Source organism: Orycteropus afer, unplaced genomic scaffold, assembly GCF_000298275.1.
Source record: "Orycteropus afer afer isolate SDZICR_OR568_19922 unplaced genomic scaffold, OryAfe1.0 scaffold00003, whole genome shotgun sequence".
NCBI classification, from domain to species: Eukaryota; Metazoa; Chordata; class Mammalia; order Tubulidentata; family Orycteropodidae; genus Orycteropus; species Orycteropus afer.
The window spans coordinates 7,283,380-7,302,024 of NW_006921590.1; positions in this window are offsets into that span (position 1 = coordinate 7,283,380).

Below are 18,645 nucleotides of genomic sequence, written 5' to 3' on the forward strand. Positions count from 1 at the left end.
TTTATTAAATTATTAATATAATTCTGTGTCAGTAATACTCCTATGATATGTGTTTCTGGAAAGAACAGCACTTGATTTAGTGGTTTCCAGCTATAACACATGTGAAATAAAAAGGGCTTAGGGTTTTAATCCTTAAGGCCACTAACAGGCTGTGCAGTGGCAACATTTGTATAGTCCGGAATAGATATGATAGGTTATGTGGGAAAGGGCAACCCAGATTCTTTTGCTCTTCTTGAAAAATCAGAACCACAAGAGATAGCTTGTATACAAAGCCTAAATTACTTTAATTTAATTGTGCACAGATTCCAAGGCATTAAACACCAAAATGGATTAAAAGGGATATTGTGGGCGGCCTCTGCAATTCTCCTTTCTCTGAAATTTTGCAAATGGTTTCTAGATCTCTCCGAGGTTCATGAATCCCTAAATTTTAAGTAACGAGAAATGAAAATGGATATCCAATCATTTATACCTATATTTTGAGGCTTCTCTAAGTATTACCATTGTGCTAGATGTTTTAGGGATATAAATGTAGCAGAACACTAGACTTCTGTACTCAATTATTTTATATTCTAATCAACAAGACAAGATGAGAGCAACACATTTGAAAAGAACAGCCACAAATAAGACAACACATACTGTGTTTCTGATATTCTAAGTCACTAATTATAACTCACATTGATTTCTGAGAAAAATAAATTCTTAAGAAAAAATGAAGCACATTAAATGCCCACAACAATTGCAAAATACATCCTGATTCCAAAATCCAAAATAATTTAATTGTGAAGAATATGCATGTCTTATAATAATAATTATATATATATATATATATATAGTAGTTACAATTACATTGTATTATACAGGCTACAATTTCAGTGAGCGGAAAAGGTACAATGAGGGAACTTGCCGCTTGCTCTTCAACAATATCTGATTCACTTTTAGAATTATTCATCTCCACACTGGGTTTTCCCTGGAATTTACCATTTTATTTGAAAATCTTGTTCCTTGAGTAGAGTATAAGCTTCCAAAGGAACTATTGGTGTTGCATACAAGTGCTTCTCAAACTCTGTTGCTAATGAGATTCATCTGAGGAAATTTTAAAATTCTCAATGCCTAGGCAACACTTCAACTAATCAGAATCTCTAGAGGTGGGACCCAGGGCTCAGTATTTTATAAAGTTGCCTGGAAAATTCCAAAGTGAAGCCAAGGTTTGGAAGTGGTGTTTTATACCTTTTTCCTACCACCAATATCTTGAACCATATTTTCTCAATAAATCTTTATTTTAAAAAAAAAAAGAATCACTGCCATGAAGTGAGATCCAACTCAGAGCGACCCTTCCTTGGGTTTCTCAGGCAATATCTCTACGGAAGTAGATTGCCCGATCTTCCTTCCAAGGAGGCTGATGGGTTTGAGCCAACATTCTGGTTAGCAGTGAAATGCCTTAGGCACTATGCCACCAGAGCTCCCAAATGTTTATTGTTGATGACAAATTTTGAATGATTTTCGGTTGAGTTTTAATTATTCTATTTCTCATTTTTCTCTCTTTGGAATTCCTAACTGAGGAAACTTCATACACAATCAACAGTTACCATATAGGAAATGAAGTACTTCTTTCTGTCAAACAGAGTGTAGTATCCTATAATCCTTCATGAAAGGTTAATAAATAAAAATGAGTGGGAAATTTTAGCTTAGACCTGGGGACCATATGGCCCTTGTTCTGGTTTTCTACCATTGTGTAATAAGCTACCATACATAAAGGCTTAAAACAATAATCATTTATTTGGCTTGCTGATGTCTAATTTGGGCAAGGCCCAGCACGGACAGCATGTCTCTGCTCCATGCAGCATCAGCTGAGACGAAAGACCTACTTCCCAAATGGCTCACTAACGTGACTAGCAAGTTGGTGCTGGCTGGGAGCTCAGCTGACTACGTGGCCCCTGGGTTCCAAGAGAGATAGGAAGTGGAAGCTGATAATCCCTTATGGCACAGGCCTGGAAACTGGTCATGTCCATCATATTCTGTTGGTCAAGAAATTGGACTCTAGGCAATCACATTAACCACTCCTCCTAACTTGAGGAGAATTCCCTAAAAGAGTGTGGTAGAATATGACCCAGAAAAGAAAAGGATAGGAGTATTCCTTTTTTATTTCCCCAAGAGTAAAATAGAATAAAAATGACAGGGTAATGTCAAGAGAATCTCAAAGGTAATTCAAGCACAAAGACCATCACATATGAAGAGATTGACAACTGACTACAGGATAAAAACAAAGAAAAGATATGGAATTAAGCAGAAGTGCATCATGGACAATTAAAAATGAAGTGTGTGTCTGAGAGGTATGACTCCCAGGTAATGTGCCATAGGAGAGATTAGAAATATAGCAAAGACAAATATTACCCCTTGTCTATGCATTGATTTCCTTATTCCTACTGTGGTGGTGAATTTGTGTCAACTTGGCTAGGATAAGAAATCAAGTTGTTTGGTAAAACTTAATCGAATTGCTGTTAGAAAATAGTTACATGTGATTAAATCAACTGGCCTCAAGAAAAACAGATTACCTTCCATAATGTGGGTAGGGCTCAACCAATTAGTTGAAGGCCTTAAGAACAAAAAGGAATTTTTTTCTAGGGTGTGCTCTGCACCAGACTATAAATGTAGACATTTTGCCAGAACACACTTACTCTTCATTCTTTACCTCACCTCGCCTACAGATTTTGAAACATAAGCCTAAAGGAGTCTCCAACCTATTGCCTGACCTATGGATTTGGGACTTGTCAGCCCCCCACAATCATATAAGCCAGCAAGAGTCTCCAGCCTATCCCCTAACCTACAGATCTTGCCAGCCCAACAATTGAATCAGCCAATTCCTTTGAGTAAATCAATCAGCTTCTCTGTCTCTTTCTTGCATGTTTGCACTGGTTCTGTTTTTCTGGAGAACACTGAGACATTCACAAAAAGGATCTAGGCAGAGAATTCCATAAATAGGAAGGAAGGAAAGAAGAGAGGAGGGAGGGAATGAAGGAATGGAGAGAGGAAAGACCCAAAGACTTTAAGATAAAGTAAATTCAAAGTGAAAATTTTTAAGAATAACCAAGAACATTAAAGAGACAAAGGCTTCTATGCTCCTAAATCAAATTTATAAAAGACCTATGAAGTACTGTTCTGTAATTAGCAGATTAAAAACTGTCAATGTAATACTTCTTCTCTCTAAATACCACAACTTTCCATGAACAATCAGAAAGGACTATTTTATCCTCAGTAATCCATCCATACTTTCTCAGAGTTGAAGTAAATTAAAATTGCTCAATAAGGAAAGAGAGCAAAGCACAGCAATGGAAGGTAGGGACGCTTAGAATCCCGTACCCATCTGCCACTTATTAGAGTGACCTTGAGAACACTACTTATTCTCCTCAGAACTTCATTTGCTTCATTGGACATAAAATATTAATAACATGTGTTTTACCTATTCACATGAATTTCTTTAAAAACATTTTACTAAGATGGTTACAATGCAGGTGAATTTTTAAAATAGATTTCAGGGTCTAAGATGAGAAAAAGGTAGCTTCTCTCATCTTGCCTCAGAAACCCAATGAAGGGTCACTATGAGTCAGGTCCAACTCGACAGCACATAACAACAACAACACTCCCTACTTGGGTAACTTTTGATAAGCCTTTAATGTTTCTAATGATCTGTTTCTTACCTATACAATAGAAATAATTATATCATATGGTTGCGATGATTGAATCATAAAATACATGTGTTTTTCTGTTTTCCCAGTAGTAACAAAAATGTCAAGGGTAATGTCAAGAGAATCTTGAAGGTACCTTGCACACAATAATTCCTCAATACTAGATAGCTAATATTATCGATAATTCATGTTGCAGCAGAAAATTTGTCCTTCTCTCTTCCTTTCTGTTCCCAATGGCATTAAAGAGACACTTCATGAAAGTGGATATCCAAAAGCCCAATATGTATATATAAATATACTTAGTTTCACAGGACATTGGAGAGTAAAAATTGAAACCAAAATGAGATACCACAATACCACCACTAAATAATTAAAACAAAAAGCTTTGTCAAGAATATAAAACAATAAGAACTCTCACCTACTGCTTGTAAATTGGTACAGCTAGTTTGGAAAAATATTTGAAAGGTTTACTAAAGCTGAAACTATCCATAAACATGTATACCCTATGACACAGAAATTCTACTCATGGATATATATCTAAAAGAAATGTGTATATGTATTCACCAAAAGATATGTACAAAACTGTGCATAGCATCATTGTACAAAATAGGTGCATACTAGAAAGTACACAAATATCTATTAACAGCAAAATGGATAAAGAAAATGTGGTATATTCACAAAATAGAAAATTATACAGCAATGAAAATGAACTAACTACTGCTCACACAACAATATAGGTATATCGCACAACTTAACGGTGAGGGGGAAAAGTCCAGAAACAAAAGAAAACAAGCAATATGATTTCATTCCTATAATGTTCAAAAATAGGCTAAATAAATCTATGGTGTTAGAAATCAGGATGGCTGTTAGTTTGAGGAGGCTTTGGTGAGTGGGTTTCTGTTATGAAAATTCATTGAGCTGTACATGTATGATGTGCTCTTTTCTGAATGTTTGTTACACATAAATTACTTAAAGTAACAAATGAGGCAATTTTAAAAGTTGACTTTGAACTTCTTAGTAAAGGTCATGCAAAGAAGCTGAATCACAACAACTCCCATCTCTAATAATAACAAATTAAACAATAAATAATAGAACCTTGAGTCTCCTCTCAAAATTCATCCTCATAAATAATTTTTTTTTTTTAAATCACAAGTTAATGTCACAAAATGCAAAACTAGAAAGAGGTCTAAGTTGAATTTGGAGAATGATCAGATTATGTACCTTCAACAAGTGGTATGGATGTTTAACAAAAATTTCAAAAGACCAGAGTCCAGTTCTCTGACAAATGGCTCTTTCCATTCCCAAATCCAAAACCTCAGGCCATAGAAAAGTGGTTGAGACACAATACCCACTCCCAAAACTCTAGTTCAGGAAAAATATAAGCACAAGTGTGAAAAACAACAAATGGTCAAGAAAAATTTATCAGTAATGTATCTGAACAAATCTGGTCAGGTTTTCACATATTAAATAACAACTAGATGAAAGGAATCACCATGAGAATCATATAAACAGACTAAACTAAAAACCAAACCACTGCTGTCCAGTTGTTTCTGACTCATAGCAATGACAGGACAAAGCAGAACTGCCTCATAGGGTTTCCAGAGCTGCAGTCTTTATGGAAGCACATTGCCACATCTTTCTCCTGCAGAGAGTCTGGTGGGTTTGAACTACTAACCTTTGGGTTAGCAGCTGAGCTGTTTAATCACTGCGCCAGGGTTACCACAAACAGGCCTGAAGCAAAAAATTAAGAAAAGGGAAGAAGAAATGGAGGGAAGGAGAGGGAAGGTAAAGAGGAAGAAAGAAGGAGATGGTGAAGAAAAAAATGGGAAGGAGGAAAGAGGAAGGAAAGTAAGAGGGATGACAGAAGGAAGGCAGGAATTAAAGATATTAAGCTCCAAGTCTAGAATCTCTTATTGATGCATATAGTCTCTACATCAGATCCAGAGATAGAGGTTCTTGATCCAGAGATCGGGGAACAAGGATTTTTTAAAAAGTATTTTACTAAAGTTGTTACAACAAGATGAATTGCTAATATACGTTTTGGAGTATAAAATTACCAAGAACCTAACATACAATGTTGGAATAAGAGAATGATAGCCACAACAAATAGTCCCATTCAAAAAGAGGAAGGATACTACCAAAAAACCAAGCTCACTGCCATCGAGTCAATGCTGACTCATAGCAATGCTTTCTTGGGTTTCCAAGGCAGTTATCTCTATGGAAGTAGATTGCCCAGTCTTCCTTCCAAGGAGTGGCTAGTGGGTTTGAACTACCAGCTTTCTGGTTAGCAGTCAAATGCCTTAGGCACTATGCCACCAGAGCTCCTGAAGGATACTACAGTCTCTGTCAATTGCAATCTTAAAAATCATGCTGAGAAGATGTCATGCAGCACCCAGATTCTGAGGTGGAGAAAAATTTTCATTTGGCTCTGATTCTGCCTGGTGTCACAGTGGTTAAACCCTGGACTACTAACTGAAAGGACAGCAGTTTGAACCCACCAGGCACTCTATAGGAGAAAGATGTGGCAGTCTGCTTTTACAAAGAAATCCTATGGGGCAGTTCTACTATGTCCTAGAGGGTCACTATGAATAAGAATTAACTCTTTGGCAGTGAGTTTTTAAAGTCTGTAACCTCAGAGTAACTCCACTGTCTATTTTCTCCATGATCTTGGCTCCAACCTCTAGAAGGTCTGTCCTTTTCAATCATACTTTTTGTGTTACATCTGAAGAAACCATTCAAATATATGCCTTCATTGTGGGTCGTGGTCCTATTGGCAAAAGTTTTAAGCTAATAAAATTTGGTGGATAATTTACTTTTGTAGCATAACTTAGCCTAAGTTACCAGACCTAAAATAGCAGTGGTTTAAACAAAAAAGAAATTTATTTTCTTTCTTACATAGCAGTCCAGAGGCAGGAGACTCAGAGATGATATGACAATTCTGCTCCACGAGATTATACATAGATTTGTTTTTAGCTGCCTTTGAGTCAACCTCCAACACTTAGTGACCCCATGCACAACTGAATATAATACTTCCTGGTCCTGGACCATCCCCAGATTGGTTGTTGATCAGACCTTTATGATCCATAGGCTTTTCTTTGGCTGATTTTTGGAAGTAGATAATTAGGCATTTCTTCCTAGTCTATTTTAGTCTAAAAGCTCTGCTGAAACCTGTTCAGCATGATAGCTACATGTGAGTCTCCAGCGATAGGCAGGTGGTGGCTGCACATGAGGTACATTGACCAGGAATCCAACCAAGGTCTCCCTCATGAAAGGCAAGAATTCTACCAGTAAACCACCATTGCCCAAGACTTTTACTAACCTGTTGAACAATTCCTAGATCTTCAAGACAAATGATTCAAAACTACATCCATGTTATAGGCACTAAGAGGGAAGAAATGAAAACAGAGAATACCTCCTGTCTGTAAAGACACTCCCTAGTGGTCAGTACTTAATCACATGGCCACACCACACTTCAGGGCTAATTGGATACATAGATAGATGATAGATGGATAGACAGATAGATAGACAGATAGATAGATAGATAGATAATGTCAATGTGCCTACCCAAAAATCAAGGGTTCTGCAAGGGAGGAAGGGGAAAAGAGACACTTGGGACAACTAGCAATATATGCCATAAAACCACATTCTACTTTACCAACTCTGACTCTCAGATCAGAAACTATACCTGCTGTACCAGCTGTTCACTCTTTTCTAGTGGTGATTCAGGATACCCCTAAGCTTTAGCATCCTAGCCACCTTTTGTAACAAGTATGACAGGAATTGTCTGGAGCACTTTCAGTAAATAGGTGGGATCTCTGGCAGCGTAGTGCCTAAGGCACTAGACTGCTAACCAGAAAGCTGGAGGTTCAAACCCACCAGCCACTCCTCGGAGGGAAGGTTGGCCAATCTACTTCTGTAGTGATACTGCCTCGGAAATTCAAGGAGGGGTCGCTATGAGTCGGGTCTGACTTGACAGCACATAACAACAACTTATTAGTCCTTCAGGAGTAGGCAGAAAGGAAGATAAAGCATTCCAAATTTGGAATCATGTGAGATAGGGCCTAGAGGTTTGTTATACAGCCATTCATCACTTAACATCCATGATATGTTCTGTGAAATAGGATGTTACGTGATTTGGACTTTGTGCAAACACCATATTGAAACTGTATAGGAGCACGCTTCTGGTTGTCCTCATCATGGCCAGTGTTTCTGTGCTGCTGCTGTTGCTAAAGTTGCTGATGGAGGAATGAGGATGGCAACAGTGGCTGAGGGGGTGAGAAAATCAAGAGAAAGAGAGCAAGAAGGGAGTGGAGTCAATCCAACCCAACCTTGACCACTGTTCCACCCACCTGTGCATCAGAAGCTGCCCAGGCTGCCACTTCACCAACATTGCCAAGCACTTGTCCATGGGCAAAGCTTGAGAGCTCATGCCCAGAGTCATGTCCTCTACCTCACCTGCCTATATCCCACCCGTGGTCCACTGCTGCAAGAGTCTGGGTTTGGGGATTTAAAGCCATTAGAGAGAAAAAAAAAAAAAAAAAAAAAAGTGTGGACCACAGACTTACATGCAGTCAGACATTGCCTAAATGGACAGTAAGAGATGAATATCTGTATTTGGAGTCCCTGGGATTCAGAGACAGAAATTTACATGTCCAATTCTATGGGCACTTCCTCTTGTGATCAACACCTCTGAGGAATGAAGAAAGAAGGATTAAGAGAAGAAAAAACTGCACTTCAATAGAGTTAACTCAATTGATCCTACAGGAAACTCTGGAACTGGGACGGCACTTCAGAGTTTCCTAATTGAGTCAAAGGGATTGTATTCACCCAAAGGCACCAGTCATTGAAAATGAGGGGGCATAAACTTGAGTGAGCAAGCTCCTTTCAGCTGATGGCACTTCTGCAAAAAGACTCAGTCTTGAGCCATCACCATGCAACACTTTCAGTAGTTGGAGAAACTTCTCAGGGGGATCTAGGTGGTACACTACAATATCTTCTACAAAATAGACACAAACACAGCTTAGTCAACCATCTTTAAAAAGATCAATTTGGCCAGAGTTTGTACAGAGTAATATCAGCAATGTCAAGAGATTCTACAATATGTCTCTCATCTTCTACGGACTGAAGTTTGAACTTATAGCTTGATATCCAAGAACCTTCACAGTTCAGAACAAATCTCACTTTCCAGTCTTATCTCCCTTGACTCCTTTTCATACATTGTATAAATAAATCAAAATAAATATTCTAGTAAATTATTCAGAGTTAATATGCTAGTAAGAACATCACTCCCAAGTGTGTGTGTATTTCTTATAAAACATTAGTATTGACACTCGTAGAAATGAGTCTTTAGAATATTGTTGTCTTATGATCATTTCTGCATATAGGTGACATGAAAGGTTTCAAGAAAGAAACTGAGGGTTCACTGCCCCAGATTCTGCAAGGTGAAATTCCATGTTCCACACCATTAAGAAAAGCAGACTGCTGTATATTTCTATAGTAGAGATTCTCAGCAGATGAGGATTTTCTCCCCTAGGAGACATTTGTCAATGTCTGAAGATATTTTGGTTGCCATAACTGGGAATGGTGTGGCACTCATTATCATGAAGAATGTTTCAAGATCAGTCCTGAAGTACGAAGCTGTCAGTAATAGGATAATGTCCATACACCTACAAGAAAGGCCAGTTTATACTATTATTCAAATTTACACACCAACCACCAAAGCCAAAGATGAGGAAATTGAAGATTTCTACCAACTTCTGCAGTCTGAAATTGACCGAACATGCAATCAAAATGTGTTGATTATCACTGGTGATTGGAATGCAAAAGGTGGAAACAAAGAAGAATCATCGGTGGTTGGAAAATTTGGCCTTGGTGATAGAAATAACACTGGAAATTGCATGATAGAATTTTGCAAGACCAACAACTTATTCATTGCAAATGTCTTTTTGCAACAACACAAATGGTGGCTATATACGTGGACTTCATCAGATGGAGTACACAGGAATCAGATTGACTACATTGGTGGCAAGAGGTGATGGAAAAACTCTTCAGCCAAAACAAGGCGAGGAGCTGATTGTGGAAGAAACCATCAACTGCCCAAATGCAAGTTCAAGTTGAAGTTGAAAACAATTAAAACACAAGAGCCAAAATATGACCTTGAATATATCCCTCCTGAATTTAGAGACCATCTAAAGAATAGATTTGATACATTGAACACCAATGACTGAAAACCAGAGGAACTGTGGGATGACATCAAGAACATCATCCATGAAGAAAGCAAAAGGTCATTAAAAATACAGGAAAAGAAGAAAAGACCAAAATGGCTGTCATAAGAGACTCTGAAACTTGCCCTTGAACAGATAGCAGCTAAAGCAAATGCAAGAAATGACAAGATAAAAGAGCTGAACAGAAGATTTCAAAGAGCAGCTTGAGAAGACAAAGTCAATTATTATAATGAAATGTGCAAAGACGTGGAGTTAGAAAACCAAAAGGAAAGAACTCACTTGGCATTTCTCAGACTGAGAGAACTGAAGAAAAATGTATGCCTTGAGTTGCAATACTGAAAGATTCTATGGGCCATATACTGAATGATGCAGAAAACATCAAAAGAAGATGGAAGGAATACACAGAGTCCCTGTACCAAAAAGAATTGGTCGATGTTTATCCATTTCAGGAAGTGGCATATGATCAAGAACCAATGGTACTGAAGGAACAAGTTGAACCTGCTCTGAAGGAAGTGGCAAAAAACAAGGCTCCAGAAATTGATGGAATAGTCATTGAAATGTTTCAACAAACAGATGCCATGCTGGAGGCACTCACTTGGCTATAGCAGGAGATTTGGAAGAGAGCTACCTGGCCGACTGACTGGAAGAGATCCATATTTAAACCCATTGCAAAGAAAGGTGATCCCACAGAATGTGGAAATTATCAAACAATATCATTAATATCGTACACAAGTAAAATCTCGCTGAAGATAATTCAAGAGAGTTGCAGCAGTATATTGACAGAGAACTTCCAGAAAAGCAAGCTGCATTCAGAAGAGGACATGGAACAAGGGATATCATTGCTGATGTCAGATGGATCTTGGCTGGAAGCACAGAATACCAGAAAGATGTTCACTTGTGTTTTAGTGACTATGCAAAAGCATTCAGTTGTGTGGATCATAACAAATTATGGATAACATTGAGAAGAATGGGAATTCCAGAGCACATAACTGTACTCACAAGGAACCTGTACATAGACCAGGAGGCTGTTATTCTAATAGAACAAGGGGACAATGCATGCTTTGAAATTAAGAAGGGAGTGTGTCAGGATTGTATCTTTTCACCATACTTATTCAATCTTTATGCTGAGCAAATAATCTGAGAACCTGGACTATATGAACAAGAATGTGGAATCAGGATTGGAGGAAAACTCATTAACAACCTGGAATATGCTGACAACACAACTTTGCTTGCTGAAAGTGAGGATGACTTGAAGCACTTACTGATGAAGATTAAAGACTACAGTCTGCAATATGAATTACTCCTCAATATAAAGAAAACAAAAATCCTCACAACTGGATCAATAAGCAGCATCACGACAAATGGAGAAAAGATTGAAGTTGTCAAAGACTTCATATTACTTGGTTCTACAATCAACACCAATAGAAGCAACAGTCAAGATATCAGACAACACATGTTGTTTCTGTTGTTGTTATGTGCCATCGAGTGTCTCTGACTCATAGAGATCTCTTCTTGGGTTTCTGAGGCAGTATCACTATGGAAGTAGATTGCCCAACCTTCCTTCTGAGGAGTGAATGGTGGGTTTGAACCACCAGTGTTCTGGTTAGCAGTCAAGTATCTTAGTTACTGTGCTACCAGAGCAAATCAGCTGCAAAAGACTTCTTTCATATGCTGAAGAGAAAAGATATCTAGATGCCTCCTTGAGGACTAAGGTGCACCTGAAACAAGCCATGATATTTTCAATGCCTCATATGCATGTGAGAGCTAGACAATGAATATGGAAGACCAAAGAAGAGTCGATGCTTCTGAGTTGTGGTGTTGGTGAAGGCTACTGAAAGTACCATGGACTCCCAAAAGAATGAACAAATCAGCCCTGGAAGAAATATAGCCAGGATGCACCTTGGGAGCAAGAATGGCCACACTTCGTCTCACCTACTTTGGTCATGTTGTCAGAAGGGACCATTCCCTGGAGAAGGATATCATGTTTGGCAAAGTGGAAGGTTAACAAAGGAGAAGAATGCCATCAACAAGATGGATTGACACAACGATGGGCTCAAGTATAGCAAGTATAGCAAGGATCATGGAGCTGGCACAGGACTGGGCTGTGTTTCATTCTGCTGTACATGGGGTCTCTATGAGTCGGAGATGACTTGACGGCACCTAACACAACTGAAGATGGGCAGATGTTATGCATCTAGTGAGTAGAGGCCAGAGATGCTACTAAATACACATGACACCTCCACAGGAAAGGATTATCTGCCCCAAAAGCCAATAAATCTTATTCTATAGTTAGACCTATGTCTTAGTTATCTAGTGCTGCTGTCACAGAAATACCACACGTGGATGGCTTTGTTGTTGTTGTTGTTGTTAAGTGCCGTCGAGTCGTTTCCGACTCATAGCGACCCCATGCACAGCAGAACGAAACACTGCCTGATCCCGCACCAGCCCCACAATCCCTGCTATACTCGAGCCCATCATCGCAGCCACTGTATCAATCCATCTCGTTGAAGGCCTCCCCCTCTTTCGTCGACCCTCCACCCTACCAAGCATGACATCCTTCTCCAGGGAATGGTCCCTTCTTACAACATGACCAAAATAGGTGAGACGAAGTCTGGCCATTCTTGCTTCCAAGGAGCATTCTGGCTGCACTTCCTCCAGGACAGATCTGTTAGTTCTTTTAGCAGTCCATGGTACTTTCAGCATTCTTCGCCAGCACCACAACTCAAAAGCATCAACTCTTCTTCGGTCTTCCCTATTCATTGTCCGTGGATGGCTTTACCAACCAGCAATTTATTCTCTCATAGTTACAAGACTCAAAGTCCAAATTCAGGACACCAGCTCTAGAGAAAATATTTCTCTCTCTGTCAGTTCTAGAGAAAGGTCTTTGTCTTCTTTTCTCATCTGTGGGCCCAGTGTTCCTTGGACATCACTATGTGTCTTGGCATCAATCTTCCCCAGAATCTAAGGTTTCTAGAGCAGGGACCCTGAGACAAAAAGACATACTCCACTCCTGGCTCTTATTTCTTGGCATTAGTCAGGTCCCTATTCTCTGCTCCCTTCTTTCTCTTTTGACCTCCTGTAACATAAAAGGTGTGAGTCAAACAAGGGTGTGACTTTAGTAAGGATATGACTTGTATAGTTACGTAAAGGTGGTGACTTGAGGAAGGGTAGAACGTGAGCAAAGTCTTTTGTAAGGCTGTGACTCAAGAGACAACCCACCCTAATCCTGCTTCATTAACATTTGATGTTGTGGTTAGATTCCATCAACTTGGTTCCAACTCATAAGGATCCTATGTAAAACAGAATGAAACACTGTTCACTCCTGTGCTATCCTCACAATTGTTGCTATACTTGAGCCCATTTTTGCAGCCATTGTGTCAATTCATGTTGTTGTAGATCTGCCTCTTTTTCATTGACCGTATACTTTACCAAAGAGCTCTGCTTATGTGGTGCTGAGGCACTTCACTGCTAAACAGAAGGCTGGCAGTTCAAACCCACCAGACACTCCTTGGAAGGAAAATTGGGCAATCTACTTCCATAGAGATGTTGTTGTTGTTATGTGCCATCAAGTCGGACCCAACTCATAGCGACCCTTCCTTGGGTTTCCGAGGCAGTATCACTACGGAAGTAGATTGCCTCATCTTCCCTTGGAAACCCAAAGTGGGGTCGCTATGAGTCAGAGTCAACTCGATGGCAGTGAGTTTGGTTTGGTTTTTGAGTTTATACTTTACCAAGTATGATGTCCTTTTCCAGAGACTGGTCCTGACTCATAACATATCCAAAGTGTATGAGATGAAATCTTACCATCTTCACTTCTAAGGAGAATTCTGGCTGCACTTCTTTGAGGACAAACTTCTTTGTTCCTCTGGTAGTCCAGAGCAATATTCAGTATTCTTCAATATTCTTCACCAACACAATAATTTAAATGCATCAATTCTTTTTTGGTCTTCCTTATTTATTGTCAGCTTTCACATGCATATGAGGCTATTGAAAAGACCATGGCATGGGTCAGATGCTCCTTAGCCCTCAAAGTGACATTTCTGCTTTTTAACACTTTAAAGAGATCTTTTGCAGCAGATTTGTCCAATGCAATACATCATTTGATTTCCTGACTGCTGCTTCCATGAGCATTGATTGTGGATCCAAGTCAATGAAATCCTTGACAACATCAGTGTTTTCTCCATTTATCATGATGTTCCTCATTGGTCCAGTTGTGAGGAGATGATCTCTCTCTAAATTTTTAAGGTTTTCACTGACCAATATTTTTAGAATTAGATTGTCAAGTCTTTGTCCTTCCTAATCTGTCTTAGTCTGGAAGCTTCACTGAAATCTACCTATTATGGAGACCCCATTGGTATCTGAAATACTGTTGGGATACTTGCCAGCATCACAACAATGCAAGCCACTAGAATACGACAAACTGACAGGTAAGCAGAGGCATGAACATATAGAGGTCAGAGTTTACAACGCAGATCACAAAATGGAGAATAATTATATCAGACCACAAAATGGAGGGCCACCACCCAATACTGGAAATCATGGCCTATCCAAGTTGACATATATTTTGGGAGTACACAATTCAATCCATGACTGTTTACAAGCCCAAGAAATAGTCCAAAAGAAATATGAAGATAGAGAGTTGGAAAAACAGTTCTTAGTACAAAGGGGTAAGATAGTATACAATTTACAGGCAGTCCAAGAGAATAAAAGGGCAAGAGTACACCTGCCTCCATCCCTGCTGCCCCCACAATCTACCCACGCTCTCTCCCATATGTCCTCATAAGCTCTCTTGGATCCTGAAAGGAATGGTGCATAGAAGCCAGATGGTTTTGCCTCTTATCCTCTGCTTTCCCACCCCTTTCAGACACCTTGACTCAACACTAATAATCATAATTACCATGGCTATTATCAACTTGCAGACTGATATTCCTTGATTGAGCAAGGCATCTTTGCTGCAAGAAAAAAATAAAATAAAATAAAATACTTGAAAAATCCCCAAACATTAAAACTTTGCCAGCAAGTACTTTAATTTCATGTCAGGAAGCCTGGGTTTGGCTTAGAGGGAATGTGCAACAGAGAGTGCCACTGAAATAACTAGGTCAATTTTCAGCTTCTTCTTGGAAGGCTTTTTGCTCCTTCTCTCCCCTCCCTGCTGGGCCGTTGGCCTATCTGTGCCATCCACCTTCATTTTACATAACTGGCTCTCTCACAAGACAACTCAAAGTCCAGAGGCTCCTGGGACTGAACAAATTGCCCACCTACCTTGAATCAAAGAATACAGTCCTTCTCCTTCAATTTGGGCATCTGGAATTGGCAATACCCACAGTGTGCAAGCACTAGACCACCTGGCAGAGAATAAAATTTTGTGTGATGCCTGCTGGCACTCTGGGCTTCATCCACTGGCTCCATCAGAGCATGCCACTGGATCCCAGGAACTGCTAAGTTTCACGCTGTACCTAGGGACAGACATTCAGATCTGTGTCAGTGGAAAAGACATGATTTATCAAGCTTGCACAAAAGCAAACAAAACTGAAATAAACCCAAAATATCAGGTCTGAGAAATATAAAAGTCCTAGAAAAAAACATATGTCAGGAAAAATTATTTTCAACCAGACCTGCCCTGAAAGCACCTAGGCTTTGGAAAAGAATTTGGTGTGAATAAAGACATCTTTTATAGAAGTTCTCATAGTTCTTCAACCACTGTTTACACACCTCTTTCCAATTCTAAATATCAAAATGCCCAATGGATGGAGTTTATTTAATTCACCTTGCACACCCAAGATGTAGCAGAATTTCAACACACACACACAATACAGTAGCCACCAAGTCTATTCTAACTCATGGTGACCCTATGTGTTTCAGAGTAGAACTTCCCTCCACAAAAAATTCACATTCAGAACTTTCAACTAGGAGTCGATATTTATTTATTTTCTTTAGCCACTTTTGGGTGGTGGTTGTTGTTGTTGATGGAGATAGGATCTTGAATTTGATTTATCCCTTATTTTTTCTTTCTTTCTTTATATTCTTGGGAAATTTTTCTGTAGAAACTTCATGTGCTTGTTCAATATGTAAGTGTAACACAAAGATACCCTTAGTTAATGGCATGACTCTCTTCTATGATTTTGGGAAAGGATTATATTTTTAATGAAGACAGTATTTGCTCAGTAAATGTTTATTAGCATCTACTATATGTAGTAGTGTATTGTGGTTGAAGAGTTTTGCAGTATTTGAATTTAGCACCTTGAGATGTCAATCACCAAGTAAAAAAAAAAAAAAGAGAGAGACACTGTATTCAAAAAGTCAGAGTTAAAAATGAAGGTGGGTGTTATTATTCATTAAGGAACAAACCCCACACTCTCTTTCTCTAATCAGTATTTGATTTACTTCTTTAGCTTTTCCTTTGAAGATCAGGGTTCCAGGATTGTCATCTGTATCTGTTTCATTTGGTTTCTCAGGTCTTTGTTGTAGAGGGTCTGGGTAATATGTCTGTCTAGTTTGCCATCTTGGATCACCCTCCCTAATTTTAATTTTGTTCATGGTTTCTATTAAGGATTGAATTGTGTCCCCCAAAATATGTATTAAAGTTCTGGCCTTTGCACCTGTGGATGTGATCCTGTTTGGAAATAGGGATTTTCTTTTGTTATGTTTATGAGATCATACTAAGCAGGGTGGGTTCTAAACCTAATCACTTTTGAGTTTAGACATAGAGCTACACAGTGGAGGAAGACAGACACCAAGGAATTCCCAGGACTACTGAAAAGGAAGAAGCCTTCCTTAGAGTCAATGCCATAATTTGGACTTCCATCCTCCAAAATGGTAAGATAATAAATTTTTCATCTTTAAAATCACTCACTTGTGATATCTTTTGTTTTCATTTCAAAATCAGCCTCACACCTACATTCTTCAACTTTTTTGAGTCTAGAATAAAATGGTATCTTTTTTTAATTTCCTTTTTTATAACACTTGGGAAATACTCTTACCCTTCAACCATCTGCTTCTTCATCACTCACTTCTCAATCTTTAATACTATATCCTGGGAGATTTAAACTTAGATTACTATTTTTCCATTGTTAAGTTAATTTATTATTAAATGCATTTAAAAAAAAACAAATTCACTGCCTTTGAGTAGATTCCGACTCATGGCAACCACTCCTTGGGTTTCCGAGGTGGTATCTCTACGGAAGTTGATTGCCCAGTCTTATTAAATAATAAATATGTAAAATATTAAGTTTATCAAACTGAATTGTTGGCTTTAGTCCACACATGGTTTTTTAAAAAAAGTTAACACAATTGTGCAGTTATTTAATGTGTTCTGTTAAGCTAGTTCTAGTTATAAAGCAGTCATCTTCTATCATAACTTCCTCATTCTTGAGCTCTTAGGTTTCATCTTTTATTAGTCATACTGCAACAAAAGTTCTGGGGCCAGTAATTTTTATGCCTTTATACATTCCTTTCCTCTCTGATTAGATGCTTGCAAGACTGTATTTCACTAGATATTTCTGTCTGGAAATGCTTGAATATGGTTCTCTTTTCAATTATTTTGCCTGGATCATATTAGTGTCTTTCAGTATGATTAAATTAGCCTTTGCAGTTCATCTATTACATTTATGCTTATTTCTTTTGTCCCAGCATTCCTCTCATGAACACAAATTATTTGTTAAAATACTGTGCACTGTCTTCCATTTACATTACCTTTGTTCTCATCACTTTTATTAGTTTATGTTTTATGTCTACATTCTGGGAGAGTGTGTCTTCACTGATTTTATTTTCTCTAATGATAACTCAGCACATTTTGCCTCTAATGTAGACTTTAATTCTTCTATTCAATTTTCAATTGTACTTAAAATTCTTTTTAATATTCTCTGCTTTCTCATTCCAATACCTTGTCTTTTCCAGAGCCTTTCCTCTGTATAATTTTGACTGCTATTTGATAAGAGATATGCTTCATTTCATACTATTGAGAATATTAGCTTCTTGATACTTTATTCTTAATCTCACAGTAGATAATTTTTACAGGTATGATCTTCTTCAAAGATGTTATTAGTTATTCTCTTTCATTATCCTATGGCATCTTCCTATTAGCTCCATGTTGGTTATAAGGTGTATTCTCCTCTTTCTTCATACTTGGTGAGAAAACATTGCTTGTTCTTGGCCCAGGCTTCTGTCCACTGAAGTAGTGATCAAATCTCAATCCTATTGAGAGTTTCCTGCTACCACCTATCTGGATCAGTGTGCTCTATTCCATTGAGATTACCTACTTTTCACACCATCTTCCTGGTTTTCTGGTTCCTGAACCAATGAAGACAAGTTATCATTGACAGAATAGACCTCCTAATCCTTTCAGTTCTCTGCTATCTTTAGCATTTTCTTCCTGGAGACCATATATCTCAGGATTTTATTGAGCACTACCAGATAGATGGGAGCTCTGGTAGCATAGTGGCTAAGACACTTGCCTACTAACCAGATGGCTGGCGGTTCAAACCCACCAGCCACTCCTCGGAAGGAAGGTTGGGCAATCCTACTTCCATAGTGATACTGCCTCGGAAACACAAGGAGGGGTCGCTATGAGTCGGGTTTGACTCGACGGCATGTAACAACAACAACAACAACCAGATAGATATCCTGAACTTCCTTGCCATTAGTTTCTAAGAGTGATTGTCTTTGATCTTTCAATAAAGTTGTCAAAAAAAGGAGGAGAGGAAAGAGTGGCCTGGCTTTCTCAAAAATTAACACCTAGA